Source organism: Erpetoichthys calabaricus, chromosome 3, assembly GCF_900747795.2.
Source record: "Erpetoichthys calabaricus chromosome 3, fErpCal1.3, whole genome shotgun sequence".
NCBI classification, from domain to species: domain Eukaryota; kingdom Metazoa; phylum Chordata; class Cladistia; order Polypteriformes; family Polypteridae; genus Erpetoichthys; species Erpetoichthys calabaricus.
The window spans coordinates 210,773,508-210,788,488 of NC_041396.2; positions in this window are offsets into that span (position 1 = coordinate 210,773,508).

Genomic DNA, 14,981 nt, shown 5'->3' on the forward strand with positions numbered 1-14,981 from the left:
CTGTCCGATGGAAGTACTTCCGGGTCAAATGGAAGTCCCATATATTTTTTGAGTGCCTCTTCCTGCAGCACCCTCTTGCAGCACCCACAGACCCCAGCAGGGCTGTGCTGCCGGACTACAACTCCTGGCATTCCCTGCTGGTTTCTGAATGGGCGCCGATATGGAGGGCTGCTGCCATCTAACGCTTCGGGGGAATAAACACTCCTCAGAGACAATCCTTCCCTGTCTTCTTTTATTTAGGCCAGGGAAGTGTTATACATGTGCCCGGTCGGGGCGCCTGTCCATTTGATTGGGGCTTCCCATCCAGGTAAGGACTTATCCCTTCTGTTGGCTGGGATGTCCGTCCATCCCCTTGACTAGGGTAAGTCACTTTTCTCTCTCTCAATCGCAATGCCTGTCCATCCAGTTATGGCCTCCCGTCCAGGTAAGGAACCTTCCCCTCTCCTGGTAGGGATGCCCATCCATCCCATGTGGCACTCACAAAGACAAAGAGACTTTCTGAGCATAACACTACTGCTCTATCATCTTTGCACCAGCTCCTGCACCTTGTAGCTTCTCTTGCCAAATTGAACTTTGTGGCATGTGTAAAAGACTTCAGACAAGACCCATTTGAACGGTTGCAATTGTAAATTTGAAAAGTATAGAAACTTTAATTCACATCACAAAGAGAAAATGTTTTAGCTCACTTTAACACAACAGCCTTGACAGTGGCTCTTCAGAAAATGAAGCATCCTCATGCAAGCAGGATTGGTTATGTAAAACTCAATATCCTTGCTTATTTTCACCTTATGCTAGTCTAAATGACAGGAATTTCGTAAGTTTAGTACACCATGAAAATGCAAGCAGAAGAAGCAATCCAAAATGTGAGAGCCTGGTGGTCGAGAAATTTCTAGAGCTCAGCAACTTTGTATCATGGAGTTGTGAGTCAAAAACAGTAGAAAATGCTGTTGCTTTTGCCGAAGCAGAAGCTACCTATTTGAAAGCCTTTTACTGTTTGTTGATGGGCCAGATGTTACACTGTTGAGCCTCTCTGGGTGAATCAGGATAAGAGTTTGCCTTTTTATATCACAATATAAGAGAATGCACAGTGTAAAATGTTCCCAACTAATCCCAACGAAAATGGTAGCCTTACAAATTGTTATATAGATGGAGATATTTTCTTGACCAAATATTTTACTAGCCTCTTGTGTATTTATATATTTATGAACTCCAATCACGGGGCAATACTTGTATATTAAATTGGCTAACAATGTTTGCTATGAAAGGCTCTTGCTTGACACTTTATCATTTTTAACAGTTTTCAAGCAGCCCTTTTTAAAATTCTTCTTCCTATTTGAAGGCTGGTGTTGCAACATTTTACAAATGCCAGTTTACCTTCTTAAGTTCCCACAAATGATATTCTGAAAACTTTGATTTGAGTTGAAAATGCCAAGTACACAGCAGAAGCCAGAAAAATATGCTGTTATTTTAATATTTCTTGATATAAAAAATTTAATTTCACATGAAAAGACTTAAAAGAACAAAGACAATATATACAACAGTCTAAAGTAGGTAACACAGTACACACAGTTATAATATCCACACTTTACTGTAATGCTACTAGCTAAGCCTTTTTCCTTCTTTTCATCAAACAATTCCTGTTCTTTGGCACCCTCTGGTGAACAGTACTATAATAACACATTTTTAATTTCATATCATTTTATCTAGCATCATTGTAGTGAGAGGTCATGCAAATGATACCTTTTATTGGCTATCTAAAAAGCATCTTTTAAAAAGCATCATTTAGCATCATTTAAACATACCTAATAATTACCAAACATCAACAAACAGATTTAAATTCTGCATCATGCATTTACTAATGACATATTTTAAAGATAGATGAACCATTATTAAAGTCAAGACAGACATCTTGTTCAGATCATCAAAATGTCTTTTAAATCCAATCTGTAGATATTGAGTGAAGAGCTATATTTAATATTTTATCCATCTGCATTCTTAGAAATATATCAAAATCAATGAACTAATTCATATTAGGCAGGAGCTAATATATACAATTGCTGTATAAGTCATATTCAATTTTTTATTTTATACATCATTATGAATACATATACAGTAGATGATTTATTTACAGTTGTGAAAGTTAATTTTTATATAAACAAGTAAATGCATCATTTAGTTTAATATGAGATTTTAACTTAATATTTGTGCTGTTTTTCTATTGATTTCCTATATAACTGGAACAATCATTCTCCAACTATAATAAAGTATTGTAATTAGTTTTAAGTGTAAATATTTTTTGATAATCAGTCATTGACATAGTACATGCTAGTGGAATGGTGTATTTGAGTTGTTCTGTACCCTTTTGTAGGGGAGATCAAGAAAAATGTTATTTGAGGTGATTCTTTCTCAGTTTATGTTTAAAGTTAGTACTAGGGTGTTGTACCGTGTTAGCCATTATGAATGTAGAGAATAAAAGGTGTCATTTTGCTTGGCTTTTCTCTTTAAAGTTAAAAAAAGTCACCCTTTTTTGGATAAGATGAAACTACAATGTTCACAGTGAGCACTGTTTACCATAAATAACATTTCCAAAATTGCTTACTGTAAGTGAATTCAGTTTAATGAAGGACAATGGATTATGCTTTCAGCACAGAACACAATGCAGGAAGCTGTTCAGGACAAAACACCAGTCCATCTCTGACATTCACCACAAAGAGAGATAACAATATGTGAATGTTAAAAAAAATCAGCAATCTCTTCTTCATAAAGTGTGTTAAGTAAATGCCCATTGATCTATCTATTTTCTAAATTAATTTATTCCGTTACGTACAGTGCGTCACTTTTGGAATTTGAGGGAGATCTGGAGATCCCTGAGAAAAATCTATGCAGGTATGGAGGGAACATTTGCATAGGCAATACCCGAGCCAGGACTTCCGAGTTGTGAGGCAGCAGCAACTAACCACTGTGCTATGAAGCTGCCTGGTTTGATCTTTCACACAAAAAACATGATTTAAGAGTTATGCAGGTTAAAAGTGGGGCATTACTAATAGTGTCATAGTAGCCAGGGTATCAACACTAAGCCAGGAAGGAGGGTGTCTTGATGAAGCCCTCACAAATACAACCACAATGGAGTTTTTTATTTGAATGCTGATGTTGTTTCCTTGTATATATCTTCAGGTTGACCAATAAAAGTTCAAAGTATTCTTTCAGAACCCAAAGATTACATCTTGCCTGAAGAAGGGGCCTGAGTTGCCTCGAAAGTTTGCATATTGTAATCTTTTTAGTTAGCCAATAAAAGGTGTCATTTTGCTTGGCTTTTCTCTACATTCATAATGGCTAACACGGTACAACACCCTAGTACTACAGAACCCAAAATTAAAAGCATCTTTTGCTCCAGTTAATGCAAAGGCATACAAGTATACTGTCAGAAAGAAATTATATCCAAACAAAGAGGGTGATGCAGAACCCTCTATCGAAGAGTACAGTATAGCAACAAAATGATGAACTGATAAAGTTGTAAAGATGATTAAATGATTCAAAAGTGATTTAAAAAATATACTGGTTAAAACACTGGGGTAAATGGTGACATTTTTACAAATATTTTTTAAAGTAACAGTCAATCACAACATTCCACTGGCAGCAGAGCACAAATGCCTAATTGACTCATCACATACTGATTCTACAAAAGTGGCTACTGGTCAGACATTTATTTGAGATTTTTCTTTTTTTTATGTTAATGTTATACATTTATCCAATTATCTATTATTAAACCCGATGAATTAACATCTGAAAGCTGCGGCCTTTGTCAGCTACACTGACCTCTTGGCACAAACCAGCCGTGGACACAAATTATAATACCTCTGACTAAACAAAAAATATCAGAAAATCACAACAGTAGCACCACCAATCAAAAAGCATTTAGACACCTTTGCTGCAGATATTGACAGACCTACCAGCAGCATAGCATATAATTCAGGGGAACAGCAGGATGTTAGCAACATCTGTGGCTAGTATAACTACTGGATTTGACAAGCCTTTTCAAGAAAGATATTCATTTTATTGTTTCATTTTATTTCCCATAATGATGCTACAGACTGCACATTTCTTTTGAGTGTGTAATATTTTTAATGTGATATTATTTTGTCATGCTGCTAAAGGTGTAGCCAATACAATGTACAAACATCTTTTAGGTAGATTACTCATTGTCTCTTTTTAAGGACAAAATTTTCATCCCTCTTTTGAATTTATATGAATATAAAAGATTTTCTTTATTGTGTATTTCTCTTTATATTATCTTGTAGTGGAGTTCTGCTGTTTACTAAATAGTTTTTGAAATGTTTATAAACAACTATAAAACATCCACTATTTATTGAAACTAGCTGTTATTGCACATCCTATTGTTGGTGCAAAGAAGGCTGTCATCTGGGATGGGTGCAAACCACTTATGGCTGTAAGGGTAAAAGTAGGATAGGAAAATCGATAAATAACTTGTACGTTTACATTCTTCTATGTATACAAGTAACTTGTATGCTGAAATGCTTGCTATATATATACTTGTATACTTTTGCAACTCCATATTAGATAACATATTTAAGCAGACAATATTTTGATTAAACAATTTTTTCTTTGGGAACTAGTTTTCCTTGCTTTTCTCTATCAAGAACTTTCACATACTCTATGCTTAGCCTTGCATAATAACTAGTGACAATAAATAAAGGCCAAAAATATCTAAAGTTTGCAACGTGATGGAGATAGAGGGAATGGCACACACGCTTGCATGCCAAAATATTGTACAAAAATAAATGCAGTAATACAGTTGTAAACAAAAATATCCACATTAGTCTTAAAATCTGTATTCATTACACAGATTATTCAAATTTCCTAATGTTCATGCCCATAATCTACATGTTACATAGCTTGCTTGGGAATATATGTCCAAGAGTGGTGGCTCTGAGGCTAAGGATCTGCGCTGGTATCCCAAAGGTTGCCAGTTCGAATCCCCGTCACTGCCAAAGGAGATGCTACTCTGCTGGGCCATTGAGCAAGGCCCTTAACCTTCAATTGCTCCAGGGGCGCTGTACAATGGCTTGCCCTGTGCTCTGACCCCAAGGGGTATGTGAAAAAAAACAAGCACTTTCCTTTGGGATTAATAAAGTATAATAAAAAAAAATCAAATTTATGAAATCTAAAATTATTTAACTAACCTGTATGTAGATATAAGGAAGGAATAAAATAATAGCTTGTGTATCGAGCACTTAAATCTAAGAGCAGAAGCTTCTATCTATCCATCCATCCATTGTTCACCACTTATCTGCAGTCGGGTCGTGGGGGCAGCAGCCTAAGCAGGGAAGCCCAGACCTCCCTCTCCCTGGCCACCTCCTCCAGCTCCTCTGGGGGGACCCCGAGGCGTTCCCAGGCCAGCCGGGAAATATAATCCCTCCAACATGTCCTGGGTCTGCCCTGTGGCCTTCTCCCAGTGGGACATGCCTGGAACACCCCCCTAGGGAGGCGTCCAGGGGGCATCCTGACCAGATGCCCAAACCACCTCAACTAGCTCCTCTCAATGCGGAGGAGCAGCGACTCTACTCCGAGTCTCTCCCAGATAACTGAACTCCTCACCCTATCTCTAAGGAAAAGTCCAGCCACCCTGCAGAGAAAACTCATTTCGGCCGCTTGTATCCGCGATCTTGCTCTTTCGGTCACTACCCAAAGCTCGTGGCCATAGGTGAAGGTAGGAACGTAGATCGACTGGTAAATTGACATCCTCACCTTTTGGCTCAGCTCTCTCTTCACCACGACAGACCATTGCAGAGCCTGCATTACTGCGGATGCCACACCGATCTGTCTGTCAACCTCCCGCTCCATTTTTCCCTCACTCGTGAACAAGACCCAGAGATACTTGAACTCCTCCACTTGAGGCAGTAATATGTTTCCAACCTGGAGAGAGCATTCCACCCTTTTCCGGCAGAGAACCATGGCCTCAGATTTAGAGGTGCTGACTCTCATCCCCAGAGCTTCACACTCAGCTGCGAACCGCTCCAGTGAGAGCTGGAGGTCACTGTCCGATGAAGCCAACAGAACCACGTCATCCATAATAGCAAAGACGAGATTCTGAGGTCACCGAACCAGACCCCCTCCGCTCCTTGGCTGCGGCTAGAAATTCTGTCCATAAAACTTATGAACAGAATCGGTGACAAAAGGGAAGCCCTGGAGGAGTCCAAACTCAACAGGAAACGAGTTTGACTTATTACCGGCAATGCAGACAAAGCTCCTGCTCCTCCTGTACAGGGACTGAATGGCTCGTAACAACGAGCCTTGTACCCCGTACTCTTGGAGCACACCCCACAGGATGCTTTGAGGGACTCGGTCAAATGCTTTCTCCAAATCCACAAAACACATGTGGACTGGTTGGGCAAACTTCCATGCCCCCTCCAGGATCCTGACCAGGGTGTAGAATCCGCATTGTTCCTCTTGAATCCAAGATTCGACTATTGACCGAACTCTCTTCTGCAACACCCCTGAATAGACCTTACCAGGGAGGCTGAGGAGTGTCATCCCCCTATAGTTGGAGCACATCCTCCGGTCACCCTTCTTAAAAAGGGGAACCACCACCCCGGTTTGCCAATCCAGAGGCATTGCCCCCTATGTTCATGCGATGCTGCAGAGACGTGTCAACCAGGACAGCCCCACAACCTCCAGAGCCTTGAAGAACCCAGGGGCCCTGCCACCTTGGAGCTTTTTAACTACCTCAGTGACCTCGGCCCCTGATATTGACCACCCCCAGAGTCATCCAGCTCTGCTTCCACTAAGGAAGACATGGTGGTGGGACTGAGAAGATCCTCGAAGTATTCCTTCCACCGGTCAATAACGTCTGCAGTTGAAGTCAGCAGGGCCCCATCTCCACTGTACACAGCATTGGAGCACCACTTTCCTCTCCTGAGGCACTTCACGGTTTGCCAGAACCTTCTTGGTGCCGACCGAAAGTCCTTTTCCATGGCTTCCCCAAACTCCTCCCATGCCCGAGTTTTTGCCTCTGCAACAGTTGATGCCGCCACACGCTTGGCCCACCGGTACCCCTCAGCTGCCCCAATAGGACTCTTTCTTCAACTTGACGGCCCCTCAAACCTTAGGTGTCCACCACCGGGTTCGTGGATTGCCGCCACAAGAGGCACCGACAACCTTGCTGCTTTGACAATGGAGGCTCGGAACATGGCCCATTCAGACTCAATGTCCTTTGCCTCCATCGGAATGAGACTGAAGTTCTGCCGGAGGTGGCAATTAAAGATTTTTCTGACCGGTTCCTCTGCCAGACCTTCCCAGCAGACCCTCACTATACGTTTGGGTCTGCCTGGTCTGTCCGGCAGCCTCTCCCGTCATCTGATCCAACTTACCACCAGGTGGTGATCAGTTGACAGCTCAGCCCCTCTCTTCACCTGAGTGTCCTAGACATAAGGTCGCAGATCCGATGACACAATTACAAAGTCGATTATCGAGCTGTGACCTTGGGCATCCTGGTGCCAAGTGCACTTATGGACACCCTTATGCTCGAACATGGTGTTCGTTATGGACAATCCATGGCTAGCACAGAAGTCCAACAACTGAACACCACTCGAGTTTAGATTGGGGAGGCCGTTCCTCCCAATCGCACCTCTCCAGGTTTCACTGTCATTGCCAACGTGAGCGTTTAAGTCTCCCAGCAGGACGATAGAGTCCCCAGGAGCTGTGCTTTGCAGCGCTTCCTCCAAGGACTCCAAGAAAGCATAAATGGCAGGTCAAATATAAAGAACCCATGTTTAAATTACATTTGTGCTATTTTAAAAGTGTTTTTCTACCCACTTGTGGTACAGAAAATCAATAAACTAATGAATATGACCCAAAATGGAAAATATCTTTTTTCTGTCTTTGTGACGGCTATTAATAATAACAGACATGCACAAAATACTCTAAAGTGTTAGTGCTTTGGCTCTAGAATTGAAGCCATGCTTACCTTATTCTTAGATTTCCCTGCACAGGAGGCTGGTACTTCTCAGTCTGCAGTGGGAATGGTTCAACAGCTTTTGTAGCAGACAATCATTTCAACTCCTTTGAAATACAGCACATGCATTGATTTTAATTACTATATTATTCTTTCATCAATATAAAACATTTAAATATAGCTAGGTTCTTTAACCTACTTAGTATTAACCCCGAGAGTGACTTGGGCTCAGGATTCTATGTAATTACATTTAGGCACTGACTTTTTAATTCTCCACTTTACAGTGTAAAGCCCAAATAACTCTTCGAACAGTATTTTATTGGCATCTAGTGAATACAATAACATATTGCTGCAAAACATCATGTGTATTTCTATGTGTTTTGCCACTGTATGGTAACTTATCAATATTTATGAGTGGGGCAAAACCTTTAACCAAAACACAATGATGGGTGTATGAAAATTTGTAAAGCCAGTTTTACAACAAATTGACACTGAACTATTAGTTGATTTAAGTGATGACAATATAAATTGGTCATCAGACAATGGCATGGATAGTGAAACTGATGCATATAGCACTGTACAACCAAACAGCTATTACATGCCTGGTGAATTTGGCTACTTGAAGGTTAACTGTGGTGCAAGTAAATGCATGGCAAAAAGACAGAATGATTATGATCAAACAGAAAGGCAAGAAAGATACTAGTCCCCAAAGCACTGTTCACAATGCAGCAAATGTCATTTATATCAAGGGAAATGTGGATGTCACTAAGCCTACAATAACACAAGGGGCACATCGATCATATAGATCAGGTACTGTTATTCTACCCTCTCATGCTGAAGCAACAGAAAAAAATCTAAGAAAAAAGTGCAAAAAAATATATTCTTCTAATGTCCAGATTACAACATTAGACTGTGCATTGGTAGCTGTTTAAAGACATGTCACATGAAGGACATGTACTAAATCTGCATCAGTACAGCAGTGAACACTACCTACTGAAATTTATGTTGATGGTTTCTGTATGATGGTTCCAGTTGCACATGACATTTTTTGTTGAAAAAATTAAATGCTTTTGATTTGATTTTCTGTCGTAAACATAAAATTAAAGGAGGTCAACAATAATTTTAATTTTATTCAAAAAATTAATTTTTTTTATTTTAAAAAAGAAAATATTTAAATATAAGGAATATTAAATATGTATAAATTGTTTTGGGGAAAGTGAGCAATGATTTCTTATAGCACAGCTGAACACTGTGTTTTTTCAATTTTCTATTATGTACTCAAAGCAATATCATGCAAAATTGTGTTTCTGTTGGGTGCTGCAAACTTGTTTCCAGCTCATGCGATTAGCTCTAGTGGCCCTTCAGTATTCTAGTTTACACTTGTGTGTGTATGTACACATGTACAACTTGAACTTCCAGTTTAGTAATGGGACTAGAAGGTTATAGCCCCTTATTCTCAATATTAAAATAAGGACTTTTTTATTTATCCATGTTTGCACTTTCAGTTTCAGCTTTTCCCAATCTAGGCTATGCTGCACAAGCCAGTGAAGAGTTACAAAAAGCTAGTACAATTAACTCCCTTAAAGGTAGACATAGTATTCTAGATAAAACATAGATAAATATCAGAAATGCAGAAGACATTTTGCTAGCAAGAACAGGGTTGAGTGGAATCTTGATCTTTACCCACCACTGAGAAAGACAGACCCTTTTTCAAAGAAGTCCAGAATTCTAGTCCAGAAAAAACAGGTACAGTATTTAGAAAATTATGTTTTCCATTGTTTGCCTGATTACACTGTCCAGCAAATATCTGATTAAATGGGAGCTAGTGTTGCTACTAGACAGCCCCAGGGTCTTGTATTTGAGTTATGCATTGATTGTAGTCTGTGTGTTCTTTATTCTTTTCATGGTTGGTCCTTTTCCATCTCAAAGTCATTTGATTCCAAAGTTTAGTTCATAACCACTATATTGGTCAGCAAGTAGTTTCGAGGAACTCAGTTTACTTAATGTTTAAATCTACCATTCTGTATTTTTGTAAGATGATGACAATGTCAGGGCCTATCACAATGATCTGATGTCAGTCAAAACAGACCAGGCACAAGCATCCCATTGTTTGATTAATTTGCTTGTGCTGTGAAAGGAGTGTGAACATTCTTGTCTTGCTAGTGATTAGCAAAAGAGGAACAGACGTTATTAATTAGGTAGGTTAATGTTTTTATGTTAAAGAAGTCTGCACATACTGTATAATTACTGTGAATCAGTAACATGTTGGTTCAGATAGTAGATACAGTTTTACAATAAGAGATGCACAAACCTTACATACACATGCTCACTGACAAACATGCAATGAGTCATGAAAAAGTGAAAATGCACAGGGACTTTTGGACAAGCATAGTTAAGGTGAATATAAGACAGATTATTGGGACTCTATGCATGTTCACTAAAAAAAATGTCACGTTAGATCAAAATTTTTAAAATGTACAGTGGTAGCGTTGCTGCCTCACAGTAAGGAGACCTGGGTTTGCTTCCTGGGTCCTCCCTGCGTGGAGTTTGCATGTTCTCCCCGTGTCTGCGTGGGTTTCCTCCAGGTGCTCTGGTCCAGAGACATGCAGGTTAGGTGCATTGGCGATCCTAAATTGTCCCTAGTGTGTGCTTGGTGTGTGTGTGTGTGTGTGTGTTGTGCAGTAGGCTGGCACCCTGCCCGGGGTTTGTTCTTGCCTTGCGCCCTGTGCTGGCTGGGATTGGCTCCAGCAGACCCCCGTGACCCTGTGTTAGGATATAGCGGGTTGGATAATGACTGACTGACTGACATTGGTTGTTTTATCAAAAATTACCCCTAATTATCAATAATTATGCCTAATATATCTAATCAATCTATGCTGAAACAACATACTTTTTTTGTAAAATGAATGAAACTTTTTCATGTTCTAATAATTATATTATGTTAAACCTACATGAGTCATGTCAATAAATCATCATATTTTACCAATTTTTGTAAACTTAAAAAAATGCTCATCACCTACTGTATTTAGACCAATTTAGGTAGTCTATTATTCTTGATTCATTATTATTTTTATAAACAATCTTTTTACAGTTAATGATCAAAATTATTCATAAGAAATGTAAGCAGGTTGTTTTATTGGAGGCAAAAAAAGATTATTTTATGATGAAGGGTGGGCAACAGATGTGCCAATGCATCAAAAAAACTATTATCAATTAACTTCCAAACCCATAAAAAATCCATGGTATTCAGAAAGAACTGCTTTCTAAAAGTATTTAACTTTCTTTCCAACTGTACAAAGATGTGTGGATCCCTTGGACCATGATGCAACAAAAGGGGAAGATCTTTATGTAAGTATAGGATAGCCACTTAGATCAAACTTATTTATATTAAGTTAAATCAACTTAATTCAACTGTGTATAGTGAAAATAAACATGCCATGTTTTGAGTATTAAAAATAGTTAATTATGAATAAGATTAACATAAAATAGGTGAGTAAAGACAACAATCCCCAATGCTGAAAACACTCCTTATTAAAAGAAAATAATTTAATGGTTTTTTTAATATAATTTAATTGTGTTAGTGTGACATCTAAGAGGATTATGTCAACATAACAAGCAGCTTCAAAAAAACACTAAGCCAACCAATATTTACATGCATATGCCCATGTCCACACATGTTATATTGTGTGTTATATGACTGGAATAAGTAAAGAGATTTATAGTGTGGTTAACTGTGTCAGTAAACATGTTATTTCTTTATGTGAAATGAAGAAAATGTGCATTTTTTACTTTTTAGGATTCAGTGTGTACACTTTTCTCCGCTTACACTTTAAATGTTAGAAGACTAAAAGTTAAACAAAGTTTGCTACACTACTTTACTGGAAATAAACATAAGGCAATAATTTAGAAAGATGATTACATAATTAGGATATTTTTCTGTTCATATTACGGACTCATTTACAAGTTACTGCCACGTAAAACATCCTGAATTGAAGTACCAAAATGTGTTAAGCATACATACTGTGCTATAAATAAAGACATCATAAATTAATTAGGAGTACAATCACTATTATAAAGCAGACATCATTTCAGAATTGGTTTCAGAAAGATTAACATTTTCTTCTTGGAACATCATTTTTTCTGGTGTCAAAATCCATCCATCCATTTATTTCAAGTTCACATATCAGATTTAATTGTTTCAATGATGCAATATTTGGCTACTAAGTCCAGAATGAACATCTGCTGTTCATTAATAAGTGTTTAAGTCATTACAGTTGTTATATTCTTGTTTTAGCTTCTGGAAGGCAGACAAATATATTCTCATATACCAATTCTTGTGTGTTCCAGCTTTTTTCTTTCTCTTGAAAGAAAATAAAACTGTGAACAAATAAATTAAGAATATAACTTACACCATTCTTTGCAGAATCAGCACTTACTAAGTGTGTTAGTAAGTTAGTGTAGCTTTTGTGTGATGAACAGTACAACTTCTAATTTGCATCCTCATCTTTAAATGAATACAATCTTCAGGTTTTGATTTTTGCTAGTATCACCAGAGGGCACTGCTTTCAAGTTTATGAAACTCATGATTTAGACAATAGGTATAAATTCTTTACTGATGTCAGGTATAGTTTTGTTTTATTAAAAATTCAATACAATATGCACCTCACACTGTGGTTTTCTACCAGAAACTTTTCATGCTACTTGTTCAATTATAGCTGCTACTGTGACTGCCTCATAGTGGAGCAATTCTTGTTTACAGTTTAGTAAATTCTAGTAAATTCTGTTAATAATTAACGCAAATATTATCATGTCCTCTTTAGCTGAGTTGTATTTAAAAACTACTGTTTTAAGTAGAGTAATACAGGTTAATGCTGCTGCCTCACAGCTCCAGTGATCAAGGTTCAGTCACCTGACTTGCTCAACTGTCTCTGCAGTCTTCCCAATTTCTCCCTAATTCTGTGTGGATTTTCTTTATCTACTCTGCTTTCTTCACCAAGACTTGTGAGGTGGTTTAACAGGTGAAGCTCAGCTGGACTGGTTTAAGCATGTGCTATAATGAATTGTTGCCTTGTCCATGTTCTGTTCTTTCCTGCCTTGTACCCAATACTGCCAAGATAAGCTGTTGCTTCCTCGTGAGCTTTTAATTGAAAGAGCGGGTTTAGAGAAATATGTCAGTGTCATTATTTTATTTCTAATAAATCTTCTTATTTGAAACACAACCAACCATGTGTTCTAAAATAACTAAAATTTTGGGGATTTGTTTTTCTATTTTGAAACAGAGTGTTCTGTCCCACATCTTGTTAGATGTTAGCTGTTATTTGTTGAGCTGTGCTCCCCCTTCATCTTTTCATTTATTAACACACCAGTCAGTCACGTCCCACACTCACAGTGGTGTTATAAAAGTCTATGAAACTCACGTAAAGCACGTAGGTCCCATAATAAACATTTGAATACAATACACCCCATGTGTCTAACGTAGGCACCCCTTTATCTCTTCTTTCGGTCACGCCCGAAGCGTATCTTTTAGGTATATAAACCCCTGAGTCTGGTTAGTTGTGGTACGCAGCAATTTGTACCTCTGTCTACACACTTCTCTTTGTCTTGATCCAACCGTGGAAATCACTCGCCTTGTAAGTGTCTTTCAAAGCTTTATTATTTAATGTATACTGTCTACTATGTATTGCTTTGTAAATCATTCTTTATTGTCTTTGGTTGTACACCTGCATATACCTGTATGTTTCTTTTATATATATATATCAGTTTACAACAAGGTACGTCCAGTAAAAGCCTTCAAGAAAGCTCACCCCTTGTTATTTTTATGTGGATGTGCCATGTTGTTTAAGCTCTCTGCGGCCATGTTTCATGGACAGCACAGAGTGAGGCAGAAAACAGAGCAATGTGAAAATGAATAAATATTCAGTTGCCAAATGTAACAAAACGATCTGACCAGTATGAAGTGAAAATAACTGGACTGCTGAGCTAAGAAAGTCATTAACTGTGTAATAGGAATAGAAATCCAGACTACACAGAGGGAAATATCTTCAGATTATTAAGGATAATCTTGCTAAAATGAATTAGGCTTACTCCTTTAAATTGTTTCTGTCATTCACGTATAGGCCTAAGTATTTTTGTTTTTATTTTTCTTATCTTTTCTAAAGTTTTCATTTCCCCACTGGAACAAATAAACAATCTATCTACAAGTTATCTGACTGCTTTTGACTTATCTCATCTCATCAGTACTGGATTAAGACCTTTAAACGCCACTTACGAGGAACATTCAAAATGTTCCGGCATTCTTTTTTTAAACTCTATTTATCAAGAGTTTCAAAAACAAAATACACCACTTTTCTACAGAGTCACCTTCTTTTGCGCTGCAATTTTTCCAGCGTCGTGCATACTTTTTAATGCCCAATTACTACTCCTCCTGCCTTCACCATTTCCAAAGAAAATATAAACATTTTTTGAACGTCCCTCGTATGGACGACTGAATGGGACAGCCAACGTGACCAAGACAAGAACGATCAGGTGCACCTCGGTGGACCATGTGGCAGTTACTAGATTCTAATTTTATTATATTCTCAAGATTAATATATATTATTAATTTTTATTATTACTATTTTTTTATTATTGTTATTATTGTATACACATTTTTTCATTTAATGTGGGGCTGTTTTTTGTGGAACTTGGTTAAGTTGCATTCGCAGTTTTGCACCATATGGTGTATGGTAAAACCAGCAATGAAACATTTTTGTAGTGCCCCCCATCCTTGATGCCCTATTTTGCTTAATGGTTAATCCAGCTCCGTATCCCGCATTTGTTTAATGTTAATGCTGTACTTTTTTCCATTCTCCTGCGTATTAAATTCTTCCTAACACAATGGAGCCAAATTTAGTTGAGAATAAAAAAATAGTACGGTAACATGACTTCGGTAGTTTCACCTCCTTCCTAGATCTGAAAATTATTCAGTGTAAATAAATTCAGTTAGATTAAATATCAAAAAACATTTTCC